This window comes from Ziziphus jujuba, chromosome 6, assembly GCF_031755915.1.
Source record: "Ziziphus jujuba cultivar Dongzao chromosome 6, ASM3175591v1".
Taxonomy (NCBI): domain Eukaryota; kingdom Viridiplantae; phylum Streptophyta; class Magnoliopsida; order Rosales; family Rhamnaceae; genus Ziziphus; species Ziziphus jujuba.
Genome location: NC_083384.1, coordinates 9,791,363 through 9,810,774, shown reverse-complemented (window position 1 = coordinate 9,810,774; position 19,412 = coordinate 9,791,363). Strand labels below are relative to the sequence as shown.

Below are 19,412 nucleotides of genomic sequence, written 5' to 3'. Positions count from 1 at the left end.
GAAAGTTGTTTGGAATTAATATGCAAAATTGTAGAAGGTAAATAGATGGCAGTTTGTATCGCAAAGCATGCACACAGTGCTTGAATGATGAACACAATTCAAATCCGAATGAGTCCATTTCGAAAAGATTTTTTTCGAAAAATAGTCACTGTACAAACCGATTCTTGATAAATAGCAAATTTAATAAAAAAAAAAAAAACTAGTCCACTTTTGTCTCATCTTGACCAAAATACCCTTTATTAAGTTTTTTTTCCTTTTCTTTTATTTTTTTTTTGTTTTTTTCTCTATCAAAGCGCATGTTTTTCTCTTTTGTTGTTTTTGGTTTTTTGTCTTCACTTTTGCTTCTACTCTCCCTTTCGAAAAGCTTGGTTTTTCCCTTTTCCTCTAGGGTTTTTTTTTTTCTCTACTTTGACTCTCCCTTTCGAAAAGCTTGGTTTTTCCCTTTTTCTCTAGGTTTTTTTTTCTTTCTCTACTTTCACTCTCCCTTTTGAAAAGCTTGGTTTTTCCCTTTTTCTCTAGGGTTTTTTTCTCTACTTTCACTCTACTTTCACTCTCCCTTTCGAAAAGGTTGGTTTTTTCGTTTTTCTCTAGGGTTTTTTTCTCTACTTTCACTCTCCCTTTCGAAAAGCTTGATCGCTGTTGCCACCCAGAGACAGAAGAGAGACACACCATTATCATCATCGATTGCTGTACTTCGACCTCTGTAGTCGTCACCGCAGCCGCAGGTCACGTCCATGCCAGCCACCAATTTTGTAGCCCCCTATTCCTTGGATACAATTTAATCCTTATACGGCCAAATCTAAATTTATGGAAAGCCTTTGATGGCTTTGTTATGAAAACATGAATGTGCGGAGCCGAGCATCTTCTATTCGCTGGGATAAGTTTTTCCTTTACAGGGGCCTTGTACAGTGAACCCTCTATGGGCGATTGTCCATAGTCATAAAGCAGCCCTCGCGAAGCATCCTAAACCATTCAATTATCAATCTCTTTGTCTTTCATTCCCTTTTCAATCTCTTTCTGTAATTTCTCAATTCTAGTTTTTTTTTTTTTTTTAAGATTTCGATCGGAGGGCCTTTTTTTTTTTTTTTATGCTATATTACTTTGGAAGTGCTTCACTAGAAATTATGATTTACATTTCAAGATGAAAAAAAAAATTCTTATTTTTTGGAAGAACAAAATGGTTAATTAATGATTTGTTTTTTTTTTTCCTCATATAAATAAAAAGCAAAGAAAGCTTCTTTTAGGTAGCTACAATAATACATATAACTTCCTATGTATTTTCGAGTAATGAGAAAGCATCATATTGATATAAATGTAATGCTTTATTTGTATATTGACTTGGTTGGTTTGCATTTAATTGCTTATTTGCGAAGAACAGACACAGAAATTTTGACAATTTTGACAATGGAAGGGTTAGTGAGGTACGGCATATTTAGAACTGATGATGGACTTGTCAAGATAATGGGTTTGGGCTGAGGACTATTGTTCTGCAGTATAGTAAATCATAAAAAATGGTATAATATATGTTTATTCATTTAAGTGAGAAGAACAAGAAACAATTTTCTTTCGCTGCTTGTTGCATTCTACTGGGGTGTGTAATTGTTTTGCTTTGAAATTGTCATTGTAAATTGTGATATTGATTCAAAGTGTGCTTTTAGTCTGTTATATTGCTTCCTTGAATTGAGGGTGGTGGTTGGATTCTATCCTGCAATGTTTGATAATGTTACTGGTTGTGAAAATGAAAAAAAAAATAATTATTAACTCCCTATCCAGTCAGGGCATTTCAATTGATAAAGCAACAACCCAAATAGTTAAAATTTGTATGTTACAATTTTTGTGAGTCCATGAGCTGGTGTGGTTGAAATTCTTATGTAGAAAAAGAATGGGGTTAGGAAAAGGTGCTGGATGATTTGTTTAACAAAAGACAAAAGCTTATGCCTCTCCATATTCTTATTGATTTTATTTATTTAAATTTTTTTAGTGTATTGACTTGTATATACAATAAATTTAAACCTGTAAGCTTAAACTATAAGGTTTTTTTAGATTGCATTGACTTGTATATACTTTTTAACATTGAGAATATGCATTCCAGATATTGGACTGGATACTGGGACATAATGAAGCATTATTTAGGAGAGCTCAGTTGAAAGCCCTTGTCTCCATCCATAGCCAAGAGGTAAAGTGAAGCTCTTCAGAATTTATTTGCATATTTTATAAAACCATCCAACTGCATCTATAAGTTGAAGTATAACCATAATCTATGTTGGTTAATACTTATTATAACGTCCTTTTGTTCTTGTATATAGGCTGGCTGGCAAGGGAGGTGAACTTACACATGATGAGACGACAATTATAAGTGGTGCACTTAACTTAACTGAAAAGGTAGGCACGCCGATGCCAATTAATATTTTTCTAATGCTTATTTCTTGTAGTTTTACTGCTTTTGGGTCAGAAGTGGAAGTGGAGCAACTAGCAATATGCTGTTCTAAAATTTGCAAAAATAAAAGGAAAAGCAGTTGAACTATTAATTTAATCGTTTGGTTCCTACTGGAGAGAATGTTTGTGTGTATGTGTTGGCCTTCCAGATGGTTGAGCTTGGCCAAGTTATATTGGATAAATTTTCTTTCTTCCTTTCTCCTTTTTTTGTCTTTTTTTTAAAAAAAAAAAAAAAAACTGTTTTGGTACTTGTTTGTTTGTCATCATATGCGTTTCTTAAGAAATTATGTTAGTTTAGGAATTTTTTTTTTTTAAGGGATGCGAGGTTATTAATAAATTATGTTTTTAACAAAGAAACGTTTTTGAATAACCTGATGTATAATTTGGATCAAGCAACGTAGTCTGTGATGTTAGTTGTCTAAGTTTACTTTTAACTCATCAACATTTTCAGCATGTTTATTGTTCTTTGAAAGGACTTTGATGCTAAAGACACTTATAGTAGGAGTCATGTTCTTAAGTTTTATGATTAATTAATGTAGTGCTCTGAAACATATCTCTTCCTTTAAGCTTGAATACTTCTACTGATGTTACAATGTTATTACTAAATTAATTAAACTTCCTAGTTAAGCCTTAGTTATTTAGACTAGAAAGAAGACCATGAAAATGGTAAAGCATACTTGATTCGCATTTGAATAATGTTAAGTGATTGTCTTAAGCATAACTTATTTGTTCTTGCGGTTTATGACTTGAGAAATTGCTATATGTACGGTTTCTGCATAAGATGCAGCTTTAGCATGTATTTCTGATTGTGCCAACATTTACTAAGCTTGTTATAGCATGATATGCCATATAGATAGATTGTTAGATGCATGTGACATTTACTCTGTTTTTTCTCTGCATTTTGCTCAAATGTATGTTACCTTTAAGTTGTTTACATTTTGGTATAAGCAATTTGTTCCATCCACATGTGTGCATGGGGTTTTTTCTTTCTTCATTTTGTTATTATTTGTATTGGAGGATTTTAATAAATGGACATTACTGAAATGAAAACAATATTCTCATTGTTATTATTAATTTTGAAACACTGTCGATCTCTTTTTTGTTACTAATATTGATTTTCTATATTTTTCAGCATTGGAGGAGTAAGTGATGGACTAAGCAGAAAATTGACGAAGTAGAAAATTGAAGCACAAAATTTGCGATCGTTAGAGTTACAAGTGTTTGCTGAGAAAACTACACACACACTTATAGAGATAGAGAAAGAGAAAGAGAAAGAGAGATATATAAATAGATAGAGAAGCATTGGTGGCGGTTTGTGCCCTATTAATGTAAGTTGCTTCTCTGAACAAAACATAAAAAATGTTGCAAACTAATTTCGGTTTAATGTAACGAACTAATTTTAGAATCTTTATTTGTAATGTATTGAATGGTTTTTCAGAATTGTTAATATTTTCCATAATGGATTAGTTTAGAGATGATAAGTCATCTCTTGATAAATTGCTCAATTTTGAACCTTTGTCATTATGAGCTATGCACATAATATTGTGTTATTTGGTGTGACGGAAATGTTTTTATTGTATGGTGAGAATGTGAAATGTGAAATTAAAACTATTATGAAGTTGTGTTTTTGTTTGAATTTAATGGGAGGTTTGAATGTGAAACTATAATGACTAATATGTGTTAGAACCATAGGTTATCCTTAGGAAGCAATGTCACATGCGCATGGTTGGTTTGTTGCCTAATGTATAATGTACACTAATATATAGAAGATATTGTAGGTTTTAAATCCACATATGCGCTGGTTCGAAAAGTTTCTTTAGTCATTTTCATTCTAATTTTGCATAAACCCCGTTAGGTATATGTCATTTGTAGGTTTTGGAAAAATTTTCCTTCAGGCGGAAATTTTTTTCCTCTAGGTGGAAATGTTTTCCTCCAAGTGGAAAATGTTTTCCTCTAGGTGGAAATTTTTTTCCTCCAGACGAAAAATTTTGCCTCTAGGCGGAAAAAGTTTCCTCGTGTCGGAAAAAACGTTTCCTCTTGTTTGAAAGAAATTTCCTCCTGGCAAAAAGCGTTTTCCTCGTGTCAGAAAGAAATTTCCTCCTGGCAGAAAGCGTTTTCCTCCTGTGAGAAAGAAAATAAAAATAGATTCCTCTAGTTCGAAAATTGTTTCCAATAGATGCATAAATATCTTTTTGTTCTAAACTTTCAAATTGTAATTGTTTGGTGGAATTTTCTTAGATTTTTATTTTTTACTATTTAATATGTTTTTGGTCCTTTCGATTTTGCTGTCCATAAGCAAGCCATATGTTATGATTTGTTATTCTTATTTGATTTGCAGATAAATGTATTCAGAATACCAACGAAGGTTTTGGGACTCGGAGATATCTAGGACAAAGGTTAATTGTAGATCGAACTTCTGAAAAGCCATGTCGGATATTAAGTTCAAGCTGACTCCATCCCAAATAAAGAAGTTCGAGGATAGCTATTTTGGCCACTTTTTGAAGGCCAACGATATATATTTAGTGGCCACATCGTCAACAGCATGTTGTGTAGGCGGTGTGTTTGCGACGACAAGGATTCTATGGTATTCAATTTTGGAGGGCGTGGTGCTAGATTCACGAGGAGAGACTTCGCCATAATTACAGGTCTACGGTTTGGTTACGAACCCAATAAGCGGGTTAACATCTTTACGCGTATTAGTGACACGTATTTTGGCGGAAAGTAAAAGGTCACTAACTCGGAGATAATCGAAGCTTTCATGACCGCACAGTGTCAAGACGATGATGAAGCCGATGATGATAGATTGAAGTTGGCTGTATTATATTGCCTAGAGAAAGTTCTTCTAGGCAAAGAAAGCATGGCCACCATACCCCATAATCACTTGGAGATGGTGGACGATTTAGAGTACTTCAATAACTATCCATGGGGTACTTTATCATACACCACCACCATTAGATCGTTGAAGAGTGCTTTTGAGCATAGAGAGTCCATGGCTTTAAACAAGTCAAAGAGTTATAGTGTTTGTGGGTTTCCTTTGGCTTTAATGGTGAGTTTATTATACTATTATTTAAAGTTTGTTACACTTGTATTTATGGTGTGTATTTCTTTACTTATTCATTATTAATTTATTGTTTGACAGATTTTGGATTTTGAGATAATTCATTCGTTAGGTCAAGCATTTGGAAAGAAGTTGCCAAACATGGCATTCTCTCAAATTCTCAATTAGCATATTTCACAAGTGCCAAGATTTGAGAAGGCCACTGAACTCTTCGATCATCGTGATGTAAGTATATGAGTTCTTCCACTTATATATACATATATGTATATATGATATACATTCCAACTTAGTAATATTATTTATAGACTTTTGCAGTATTTGTAGTAATATTAGTGTTACTTAATAATCACTTCATGATAATCCCTTTTGGCTTTTGCAGTATCCCGTTCATAGCTTAATGAATGTAACTGAATTTGAGCGTGCATATATTGGCAAAATTGCATGGGATGTACAACATGACCGTACTCCATACAGTGTTGCACCTGCTGTCAGAGACAAGCCACCACAGGGAAGTCATGGTGAAAAAGATGAAGGTGTTCCATTTACGAGTAGTGGAAGAAGTGAGAAACGAAAGTAGGCATCTGTGGAAAGTAAGGGTAAAGGAGGGAGGCGGCAAATGGGAGATAAGCCGATAAACCAGCCTTCATCATCGACTGTAGGAGTTGCTACTCATGTTCGTGTTAAGCCATCGACTCCATCCCAACCTCCAACGACTCCATCCCATGATGAGGTTTGAATAAATTGTATGAATGTTTATCTTTTTTATTATTGCAAGTACTAATCATTATTGTTTCTTTTAGGTATCTTTGAGAGAGAGATTAACTATCCATGAAGGTGAAGTGGCTAATGTACTGCAAGACGTTAAGGATTTAAGAATCGCCATGCTTAGAGACCAAACTTGATAAGTTAATGAAGCACCAAGGAGTGGGAGTTGGTGCTGACGGTTTAAGAGACGGGATGGAAGCAGACGTTGAAGGGGATGAAAATAAAGAAGAGTTTGGTCCCGATGTGACCCTCGTTGATAGACAGTCATATCCATCCGTTGTAGACGATGCAGGACCAAGTATTAAGATTATCAAGAAAGTGTCTCCATCAAAGTTTCCGGCCGCAAGACGTGCAAAAAGGTAGGAGCTGCTAAGCAAAGTAGAGATATTGGGAGGTAGGATAGGAAGGCGGCAGCAGTTATTACTACTCCTTACAGTATTGAAGGCTTGCGGAAAAAACTACAGTGCACTTTATCTGGTGCATCTTCTACTTTAAAGTTCGACCCATACAAACCAGTACCCACTCGACTTGTAAAAAATTTTGATCAATTTATGAAGTCCGGTTGGACAGCAAAGGTGGATATGGATATTTTGTCTGTGGGTAAAGACTTTTTCCAGTTGCTTATAACCAGTGAGAGGTGGCTAAATCACGATGTAAGTATTTTTCGATTAAGATTTTTATTTTATAATTTGATAAATTCCATAGATTGTCGTTCAACTGCATGGATGTAATTTAAATTTAACTTGTCTTTCAATGCAACATATGGAAGTCTTGCCTTACTTATTTCGTGTACGTGCCAATCGATTCCCTGATGTTTTTTATCCTAGTTTTGAGGTGATAGATGGAGGATTTTGGGTAAGTAAAAAAGTTTTAAAGGCCAGGTGTCCTATATGTGGCTATTGTGATTTTGGGTAACTAATAATTTATTTTGTTGTAGGTATACATTGAGCAGTGTTATGGAAAGTTCCTCGCCAATCCATCTAATTTCTAATTCTCATATGCAATGCAAGAATATGTATTGGGGATTCGAATGAAGGAGTCGAAGCCATAAAAATGCGTAAATCATGTACAATATACATGTCTAAATTGTGTAATGTTAACTATTCATTTATTTATGTGCCTTCCTTTCTTTGTTGTGCTAACTGAAATCCTGTAATGTACTGACAGTTGTTGATTCCACTAAACAAGCTCAACATACATTGACTTCTAGGGCACATGGACTTGAAAGAGCATCGTATGACTGTATATGACTCAGATAAGGCTGGCAACCGAAATAGGGGAGAAATGTATTTCAAGAAATTATGCATTATGTTACCTTATTTACTGCGGTCTGCATCCTTTTATGAGCGGTGGACGGATCTTGTAGACTCCGTTGATGAGTTTACATGTGAATTGGCACAAAATTCCCCCTAGCAAAGTAACGGGTAAAGCCCCTTAATACCTACATGTTTGTTGCATAAATATTAACTATTAAATATGGTTTTAATAATACTAAAATATGTTATAATAATTATTTTTTTGTAGTGGTGACTGTGGCATGTTTACACTCAAGACCATCGAGTTTTTACATACTAGATTACCAGTGACATTCACACAAGATGACATAGAGTTCTTTAGGAGGAAGTATGCATATGAGGCTTACAATAAAGAACTAAGCATATGAGCTGGGTGGTGATGCATTTTTCTTTCCTTTTGTCATATTTATAGATGCATATTCTTTATTATATTAGACTTTTAATTGTAAAGATAATGGTGGCTTATAATGTTCATTTAACAAAGATAACGATGTGTTATTAATGTAAGGATAACTATTTGATCTTATTGAAAATGTGCCATGTTTATTTATTAGAATTCCATTATGCACAAACATCTTACGAGCTCAATTGCAGATTCTGAAAAAATTTTCGCTCGTCGGAAAATATTTCCTCTAGGCGGAAAACTTTTCCTCCTGAAGAAAAAATTTTCCTCCAGTCAGAAATCTCATATGGAGATCAATTGAAGCTTTTGGATAATTTTTCGCTAGGCAAAAAATTTTTCCTCCAAGCGAAAATCATTTTTGTCAGGACCAGTCCAAGATCCCTCAGCGGAACCCTAGACAAATCCTGATTCCCAGGAAACCTTATCGGACCCTTCAATAGAAAATCCGGCAGAACCTCCCCTAAGGGTTGAAATTACCACAAAATTATCCTGCATGAAAAACACTTCTAGATACATCCCCTTATTCCTCCCACCTTACTACAATATATTTCCACAGATTTGCAGCACTCCAAGTAAATGACAGGGAATTAATATATGATTCAATAAATATGTGTCCAATCAGTATACAGAGCATTATACAATACAATTAAGTATGAAATTTCATACAATAAATGATAAAAAGGAAATAATACAAGATAGAAAGGAAGGAAGGAAAAGCCTTTGGAACTTTCGGCAACGAACCAAGACGTCGAGCTTGCCCCCGGACGATCAACATCGACTAACCTGAGCCTAGGGGAACGGAATTTAAAAATATGAGATGCTAATCATCTCAATGAGTAACCCAATCTAATATACAATTATAATAGTAATAATAATTATAGTACATTTGATTAATTAAGAATAAATAAATAATAATTAATTGAAAATAATTTTTTCTCTCAAAACCCTCACCATTCACTCCGTTGGAAAAGTTTTCTTTTTTAAAATATTTTTGCAAAACCCAATCTTTTATGCCCCAAAAATCAAGGAATAATTAATTTAATAAATAATTAAATAATCCAAATACGAATAAAATATAATGAAATATAATAAAATAAATTTAGAATACTTGCATTAAAGAAATATAATATAAAAGAGAAATTCAATATATAATTCGTAAAATTTTATTTAATAAACTAAAATAAACAGTTTCAAAAATATAATTTAAATAATTACAAACAATCATGTAAAATAAATGGTAAAATATTATAATATTCATTTTGAAATATTCAACCAATCTATATAATATTTTTATGGCAAGATGCATTTTAAAAACATTAATTTAAAATAAATGACATAAAATATGAATAAATACATTTTAGAAAATACTAATTGGAAATAGATGATAAAAAAAATTAAATACATTTAATTTAAATACGGCTTTAAAACTTTAGGATTTGAAATTTATATCTGAAAAATAATACTTGACGCACCACACTATATACCAGTGATGCCCTACGATACCCAGCGTCCTGAGCACCATCTGGCAGGAGATTAAAGAGTGAAACTTGCATACGATCGCTTTGGCGTCCCGACAGCGCCGTTGTTTAAACCGTCATCCTGGCCATGGTGGTGAGCGGCTTATGGCCAATATCAAACTTGTCTGCCCTTGGTCCAATAGCAACTCATGGGAGACATTGTAACTTGCGCGCTCATCCATATACACAATAAGAACATCAGTACTATATGAGTGCGTTTAAAATAAATAACCATATTATTTTAAAAATATAATAATTTTTTCCATAACTCACCATGGGAATCATACCATTTTTCAAATTCACAATCTTACATTTTTTTCTTTAATATCACCAGCATAAATCCATCGATATAAATTCCATCAATTTCAAATCCATCAATGAAATCAACAATAATTTAAAATAAATATTCCTTCAATTCCTCAAATTTCAAAATATAATTAAATCATATGATAAACATAACAATTATAAAAGGAAATTGAAATCACAATTTCTTTTAATTCCCAAATATATTCTTGGCGCCCAAACATATATTAAAACAACATGCATTGGCAATATAATTTAGATGGAAATTCTCTTAATATCAAATACATAAAACATATTTTTCAAATATCTAATTATAAAATATTCCAACAACAAAATTCAATAATTATTAAATTAAACCTCAAATTCAAGAAAATTCTTAAAATTCAAAATATTTATAATACACAAAGAATTTAATTTCCTTAAATTTTGGCATAAAATTTCAATTAGAAATTTACTAAACAATTAACACATAAAATAAAATTTCCAAATATATAATCAACACAAAACATATACAATTTACCAACCCAAAATAATTTTGAAGGTGAGTCACTCACCTCGAGCATGCAATCCAATCAAGATCCTCCAAAAGATCCATTCCACGACCCACACGTGCTCCTAGAACAACAATATTACACAACTCAAATAAATTAATATTTTATTCGGATAAATAATACCGGAAACCCTAGGGTTTAACACAAACGATGTTCAAAATTCACAAATAAGGTGTCTATAGAAAGCTCGTGAGACGAGGATCACATTACCGACCTCCATTGACCTAAATTTCGTCAGTGGTGGCCAAAAAATGAACAAAAAGTTCTGGCCAAACACTCCCCTCCATGTATCTCACAAACGGTTTGGAATTTGGGCAAATGGAAGTCATTTTTGGAATCAGGGGGTCAAAAACTAATGGAGAGGACCGGTTTTAAGGTCAAAAACCACTAAAAAAGGGGTCAATCGGAGGACCGCCGGTTTTGGACGGCCAATCCCGGCGCATCTACCAGCCAAATTGCTTGAAAATTGGCCGCCGACGTCACCTGACCATGGGCTCTAAAGCCCACCGGCGCGTGTTGCCTTCCAGCCATTGAAACCTGGCCAAAATGACCTGTCAAAGAGAGAGGGGGAGAGAGTCAAAGGAGAGAGAGAGAGAGAGACAGAAGTCACTGTGTGTGTTTTGCTGGTGTTTGTCGGGCTCGGGAAAGAAGAAGGAGAAGGGAAGGAAGGAAAAGAAAAGAAAAAGACAAAAAGAAAAAGAATAAATAAATAAATATTAAAAGAATAAAATAATAATATATAAGATAAAGACAAAATAATATAATATAGTATTTTCTTATTGCTGACATATGTCACTTCTAAAATATTACACATGGTGCATCCTACTTGGTGACACGTGGCACAATTATTCACGTTTTTAAAAATAATATTAAAATAATACTGTATTTGAAAAACTTTATACGTCCATAATTTTTTAACGAAATGCTCAAACCAGGCGTGCCGCTAGTCTATGGACTCATATCGACGAGTACTTCATATCTGTACATAAGTCAAATCTCATATCCCCAAAAATAAAAAGTCAACTTTGACACCTTTGGACAATTTGGACCTCAACTTGTTTTGCTCATAACTTTCAAACCGTAGCTTCGATTTTTACATGCTACTAGTATATGAACTCGTGACAATGCATACTTCGCAGCATTACTTCAGTCAATGTGAAATTCCACCAGGAGCGAAAAGTCAACATTTGACCCCTCCTCGGTCAACAATGGTCAAACCCGGTCAACCTCGATCAAATTTGAGTAATTTCCAGTCCACATCGCTTTCTCAACTAGATTAATTCACTACGAGACCTTGACTCGAGAAAATAGTCTTATTGACCCATACACATTCTTCATGATTTAAAAATCTGCACTGGTTGCTCCTTACATGACAGGTTTTGGATGTCTTTTCGTAGCTCCAATTCGTGAAATACGTTACATACCTGTGTTAACTCTTCCAAAAATGCTAACTTGTATGCTACAAAACCAATTCTTTCGCTAACCTTGTAGAAACCAAGATAACGAGAACTTAGCTCTCTCTGTCAACCAAAGCGTACGACTCTCTTCTACAGAGATAATTTCAAAAAACTCAATCTCGGATTTTGAATTCACGATATTTTCCTTGCACGTCAGGTTAACTTTTTTGTCAATCCTGAGCGGTCTTAAAACTCTCTCGGATGACCTTCACCTTATTCATAGTCATCCGTAGGTGTTCGCATCCAATTCACGTTGGTCGTCGTGTGGTGCTTCTCCTCACCCACTTCACTCCAACATTGTGGAGTTCGACATTGTCTCTTGTATAGAGCTTCGTACGAAGACATTTCAATACTCACTTGGTAGTTAATATTACAATGGACCTTATCAACGGCAATTGCTTATTCCAACTCCTTCCGACATTACATAATGCACGGTCTCAGCATAACTTCCAAAGTATAAATTCTGCACTTCCCTTGTCCATTGGCCTGTGGTGGAAGGCGATGTAGCAGTTAAGTCTCACTCCAAGTGTATCTGTTAACCTTCGTCATAGTCTTAAAGTAAAGCTCTAATCTCAATTAGACATAATGGCGATTGATGCTCCGTGCAGACTCATAATATGCTTTACGAACAGCTTGGCCGATTTGTCTCAGTGAGAACCACTCTCGTACCAGTAAAAAGTGCACTAACATTTCTACTTCCCGCTTCCACTTGTCGGCAACTTACGTACCTTGATTCTAATTCGTCAACTTCCTTTATTGTGTCAGTCCACCAATAATACTTAGTGAGTATTCGATATATCTTTATACCTTTGGGGTGTATCACATACATCGAATCACGTGCTCCCTTTAGGATCTCTTTTTTGAACTCAATGATATCCTATTTTTGGATTCTCATTGGCAATACTTAAACCTTAAGTCACTCCTGGAAAAACCATAACATAAAACAAATAATAAATATATTTTTCAAATATCCCACCAACATAAAATATATACAATTCATCAACCCAAATTAAATTTTCAAATTTCCTCAACAATAAAAATATAATTTATAAAATTTACTAATTAAATCAATGAAATAATAAATAATAAGAGAATTATTTTAATCAGTTTAAAATACCTTAACTTAGTTGTTAAAATTCCACATTGAAACAAAAATAAAAACATGAATAAATGCATTTTAATAATCATTTTAAAATAAGTAAAATGAATCGATTAAATAATAAAAGAAATATTTAAATCCATTTGAAACATGTATTTAAAATAAGAGTAACAATATAATAAAATTTATTTTAAATCATCCAATCAATTTAAATAATAAGGTCATAGTAAAATGCACTTTAAAACATTAATTGAATACATGATAAAAACACATTTTATGTAAACTCTCATAATCAAGGTAAATTATAAAAATATGTCAAAATACATTTTAAATCACAATTTTAAATAAATAATAAAATCAATATAAATGAAATTCATGCTAAAACTTTGATTTAAATAAATAATAAAAAAATGAATAAAATACCTTTAATTTCAAATATCACTTTGAAAAGCATTTAATTTTTGATAATCGATTGGAAAAATATCTTGACACCTTGAGGTTGATCGACACACATCCATACTCGACAACAAGTATCGATTATGGGTGGTGACCTTGTTAAGTCATTGGTAGCCGATACACACCCTTAGGCAACCATCATTCTTCTTCATGAACAAAACAGATGCCATTCATAATGATAAGCTTGATCTAGTGAAACCTTTATTCACCAAATCTTGCAGCTGAGCCTTTCAGTCCTTTAACTTTGATGGAGTCGCACGGTATGGCGGTACTGAAATAGATCGATGTCCAAAGCCAATTTAATGGTGATTTGATATCCTTTTTACGGTCGTAATCCAGGTAACTTGTTGGGAAAACGCTTTTGAATTGCTTCCCACTATGAGCACTTCCAACACTCACCATCTACTCGGGCATCAACCACATGGGTCAAATACCTTTGACAACCATTCTCCAATAGCTCCTTGGAGACAATGATAGAAATTAACAACGGTAAAGGCTCCCTAACTCCTCCACGAAGCACCACTTCAGGTAAGCTGGAACACTTTAATTTTACTCCTTTATGGTAGCGGTCCATAAACATAAGATTCATAACTACTCAATCCATATCTAGGACCACTTTGGATCCCAAAAAGATTCACAGAATTAGATCTGCCCCCATTACTTGACCTTCGATAAAGAAAGGCAATCCTCGACCATTGACTAAGCCATAGGAACTCCCCGTTAGGATAGGTGATTCTAATTGACACCCTTGAAGATTAGAGTTATTTTAACTCGAGCAACGAATTTGCTTCGAGATAAAGGGAAAGAACACTTTAAGATGATCAAAACAAGGGAATAGACGTGGATGGGATGTACAGCAATGCACAGACCCTTAAAATTATAAGAACCTATGCTCTGATACCAATCTGTCAAGACCTGTCCAAGATCCCTCACCGGAATCCTAGACAAGCCCTGATCCCAGGAAAACCCTATCGGACCTTTAAATGGAAAATCCAGCAGAACCTCTCCTAAAGGTTGGACTTACCACAAATTCCCTACACTGAAAACACACTTCTATATATATATATACCGCCTTATTCCTCCACTTTACTACAATTTAATTCCACAATAATCGGCACTTCCATAAATTAATCAGGAAACTAATGCAGTATTTAATAAAATATCTCCAATACAGTATACCGAGCATTATAGGGTACAATTAAGTATAAAAGTTATACAACAAAGGATGAAAGAATTATTACAATAGAAATAAATGAAAAGAAAGAGAACTCCTCGAAATACGTCAGCAAAGAAGATCAATCTCGTTCCGGACAAACGTCTACCAATCTTTGTACCTAGGGGTACGAATTTAAAAAATATGAGATGCTAATCATCTTAATGATTGACTCTATCTTATATACAATTATAATAGTAATAATAATTATAATACACTTGATTAATTAAGACTAAATAAATAATAATTAATCGGAAATAATATTTTCTCTCAAAACCCTCACCATTCACTCCGTTGGAAAAGTTTTCCTTTTAAAATATTTTCACAAAATCCAATCTTTTATACCCCAAAAATCAATGAATAATTAATTTAATAAATAATTACATAATCCAAATACGAATAAAATACAATAAAATAATTTAAAATACTTGCATCAAAGAAATATAACATAAAAGTGAAATTCAATATATAATTTGTAAAATTTGATTTAATAAACTAAAATAAATAGTTTCAAAAATATAATTTAAATAATTACAAACAATCATGTAAAATAAATGGTAAAAATATATTATAAAATTCATTTTAAAATATTCAATCAATCTATATAATAAAAATATGGCAAGATACATTTAAAAATATTATTTTAAAATAAGTGACATAAAATATGAAAAATTATATTTTAGAAAATACTAATTGGAAATAGGTGATAAAACAAATTAAATACATTTAATCTAAATATGATTTTAAAACTACAGGATTTGAAATTTATATCAGAAAAATAATACTTGATGCACCACACTATATACCAGTGATGCCCTACGATACCCAGCGTCCCAAGCACCATCCAGCGGGAGATTAAAGAGAGAAACTTGCATACGGTCGCTTTGGCGTTCCGATAGTGCCGCTGCTTAAACCGTCAATCCGGCCATGGAGGGGGACGGCTTATGTGCACCATATAAAACTTGCCTGCCCTCGGTCTGATGGCAACTCATGGGAGACATTATAACTTACGCGCTCATCCACATATACAGTACAGAACACCAGTACTATATGAGTGCGTCTAGAATCAATTACTAAATTTATTAAAATACCAAGTTTATTATTAAAATATCCAATTTTTCCAAAATTCACCATGGGAATTATACCATTTTTCAAATTCACATTCACACATTTTTCTTTAATATCACCAGCATAAATCCATCGATACAAATTCCATCAATTTCAAATCCATCAGTGAAATCAACAATAATTTAAAATAAATATTCCTTCAATTCCTCAAATTTCAAAATATAATTAAATCACATGATAAACATAATAATTATAAAAGGAAATTGAAATCTCAATTTCTTTTAATTCCCAAATATATTTTTGGCGCCCAAACATATATTAAAACAACATGCATTGGCAATATAATTTAGATAGAAATCCTTTTAATATCAAATACATAAAACATATTTTTCAAATATCTAATTATAAAATATTACAATAACAAAATCCAATAATTATTAAATTAAACCTCAAATTCAAGAAAATTCTTAAAACCCAAAATATTTATAATACACAAATAATTTAATTTCCTTCAATTTTGGCATAAAATTTCAATTAGAAATTTACTAAACAATTAACACATGAAATAAAATTTCTAAATATATAATCAACACAAAATATATACAATTTACCAACCCCAAAATAATTTTGAAAGGTGGATCACTCACCTCGAGCACGCAATCCAACCAAGATCCTCCATAGAATCAATTCTACGGCTCGCACGTGCTCCTAGAACAACAATATTACACATGGTTAAATAAATTAATATTTCATTCGGGTAAATAATACCCGATACCCCGGGGGCTAACACAAATGGTATCCAAAATTCACAAATAAGGTATCAATGAAAAGCTAAGGGGACGAGGATCACAATACCGACCTCCGTTGGGCTCAACTCGATCGGAGGTGGTCGGAAAGTGGACGGAAGGTTTCGACCGAATTTCCCCTTCTTCTATCCCACAAACGGTCAGAATTTGGGCAAATGGAGGTTATTTTCAAAGCTAGGGGGTTGAAATCTAGGGGAAAGGATCGGTCTCATGGTCGGAAACTGCTGAAAAAAGGGTCAGCCGGAGGACCGCTGGTAGTCGATTTTGGACGGCCGATCCCGGTGCGTCCGCCAGCCAAATGGCCTGAAAATTGGCCGTTGACATTGCCTGACCATGGGCTCTCAAGCCCACCAGTGCGTGTTGCCTTCCAGCCATTGAAACCAAGTCAAAGAGAGAGAGAAAGAGAAGTCACTGTGTGTGTTTTGATGGTGTTTGTCAAGCTCGGGAAAGAAGAAGGAGAAAGGAAAGAAAGGAAAAGAAAAGAAAAGAAAAGTGTTTCCCCACATGGGGAAAAGGAAGGAAAAAGACAAAAAGAAAAAGAATAAATAAATAAATATTAAAACAATAAAATAATAATATATAAAATAAAGACAAAATAATATAATATAGTATCTTCTTATTGCTAACATGTGTCACTTCTAAAATATTACACATGGTGCATCCCACTTGGTGACACATGGCACAATTATTCATACTTTTAAAAATAATATTAAAATAATATTGTATTTGAATAACTTTGTAGGTCCATAGTCTATGAACTCGTAATAATGCGTACTTCGCAGCAGTACTTCGATCAACGTGAAATTCTACCGGGAGCAAAAAGTCAACATTTGACCCCTTCTGGGTCAACAACGGTCAAACCCAGTTAATCTTGATCAAATTTGAGAAATTTCCAGTGTACTTTGAGATGGGGTGTTACATTGCATGAGTATATTTTTTATTGGAGATTAACTGTACCCCTCAATCTCCCACCTTCCATAAGAAATTCATGCATATTAATGGCTTTCACACGTAGTCCAATGGACTCTAAATTTCGTAGTTGAGTTGCTCTTCCATATGGTCAGTCACAGGCTTCGTCAATTTTGCACTTGCAGTACGTCGCTTATAAAACCACCTTTGCAGTAAATTCCGTATATGCTTAATTAATGCTACTATTGGCATCTCTCTAACATCTAGCAAAATACCATTCAAACTTTCTGCAATATTGGTGGTCATGATAGTGTACCTTTTACATGGAAAAAGAGAACGTGCCTACCTTGTAGGGTCACATGATCGAATTTACTGGACAGCCCTACTGTTTTTATCTCAATTTGCCCCATATAGAACTCAAAATCTTCAACCAAATATGCATTAGCTACGAGCATGAAACATTGTATTATTATTTCATCTTTCGCATGTCCATTTGCTTTAATATTTCTGCTTATATGGTACGTGCACAGTGCATAGTATGCATTGGAAAAAACTTTGCGTAATGCCCTTTCAATAGTGAGGTGCTTATCACTCACAAACACCAAATTCGGGAAATCTCTAATAGCATCCTTGAAGTTTTGGAAAAACCATGTATATGTTTGCTCGTTCTCTCCATCTCCAATGCCGAAAGCCAAAGGATATATTTGCTTATTTCCATCCATGCCCGATGCAATATACATGTACCTTTTGTATTTCTCTTTCAATGTAGTCGCATCAACAGCCAACACGGATCTTATATGGGATATAAATCCCCTGATGCTTGCTCCAATTGCCATAAAGAAATATACAAAATTATTATTATCGTCTGTTTTGATACGTGTAAGAGTCCCAGGGTTCTTCAACACTAACTCATAACAGTAGGCAGGCAACTTAGCAAAATTCTCCTCTAGAGATCCCCTAAAACTGTTAAGTGTATACTCTTTACCTCTCCATGCTTTGTTGTAGCTTATATTCACCCCATATTTCTGCAAAAAATCATGTTGAATTTTTTTAGGTTTGTAAACATGTGCAATAACTTCATATTTAGATTTGATACACTGCCCGATAACTCGGCTACTGGCCTGCTTATGTTATCGATACACAATATCTAACGAGCAACTGTGTACATTATCAAAAATTCTCACAACAAATATTTCTAGTCGCCATTTACAAGTATTTTCCAAGTATACAACCTCATACCGTTGTGTAGCTGACTGTGTCACCTTGAACTCATTATTTTCACGCATGCAATAGATACTCAATTTATTCTATAAGTCATGTTTATTGCAAAATAATTGTCCAACTACTATGCTCTCACAGCCAGTGAACTTTGACAAGAATATGGCCATAGAACCACTTCTGTTGCTCGATGATATGTGGTCACTTGTAGCACGATGAACCCTAACATCATCAACTCCTTCATTGTTCATTTCAGGATGCATATCATTATCATTGTTTGACAACTCATGATCAAAATCTACATCACTATGATCAACATCATCCCCTGCTGCATTGTAATTCTCATCATGATCAATATTACACAACTGCTCGTACTCCTCAGCGTTAGGAAACCGTTCAGCATAGTCACCTCCAACATCAACTTCTTCGTGGATGTTAAATGATGTCCAGGCCCCACGAACATCAATTTGATCTCTAAACTGAGTTTCTTGAACCATAATTTCCTTAGATGTACTCTGAATAGGTTCAGTACCGGAAACTTGTGGTAGACGAATGCCAATTGGAGGACAAGAAAAAGAATGAATATTACTTCCACTATCTGAAGCAAAGGCTGTTTGATGAACGTTTCTAGATACATGTTCAACTTTCGAAATCACCTCAATATACAATGGAGGCCGCATCATATCATCCTTCCATTCCTCACTTCTTAAAGAAAGCATTTCACATCCCTATCACAGTGTATTTCTGTAGGATCCAACTTTTCTGCACATCGTCCATATATCCATTTTAGCTTTAGCAAATATTCATTTCGATCTATCTCAATAGAATTGAAAATCTCATCCTCTAACTCTAATTTTG

At 33.8% G+C, this 19,412-nt stretch overlaps 2 long non-coding RNA genes across 2 annotated transcripts; both read left to right on the top strand.

Moving 5' to 3' along the window:
- The first annotated feature begins 1,943 nt into the window (after positions 1-1,943).
- On the top strand, positions 1,944-3,851 carry LOC125418810 (uncharacterized). Its single transcript, XR_007237835.2, has 3 exons — positions 1,944-2,176; positions 2,307-2,382; positions 3,569-3,851. It is a non-coding gene; the product is annotated as an uncharacterized LOC125418810 (long non-coding RNA).
- A 1,749-nt stretch (positions 3,852-5,600) lies between these two features.
- Positions 5,601-7,335, top strand: LOC132804336 (uncharacterized). The gene is made up of 4 exons (XR_009639473.1): positions 5,601-5,719; positions 5,874-6,224; positions 6,295-7,114; positions 7,197-7,335. It is a non-coding gene; the product is annotated as an uncharacterized LOC132804336 (long non-coding RNA).
- Positions 7,336-19,412: the final 12,077 nt, after the last annotated feature.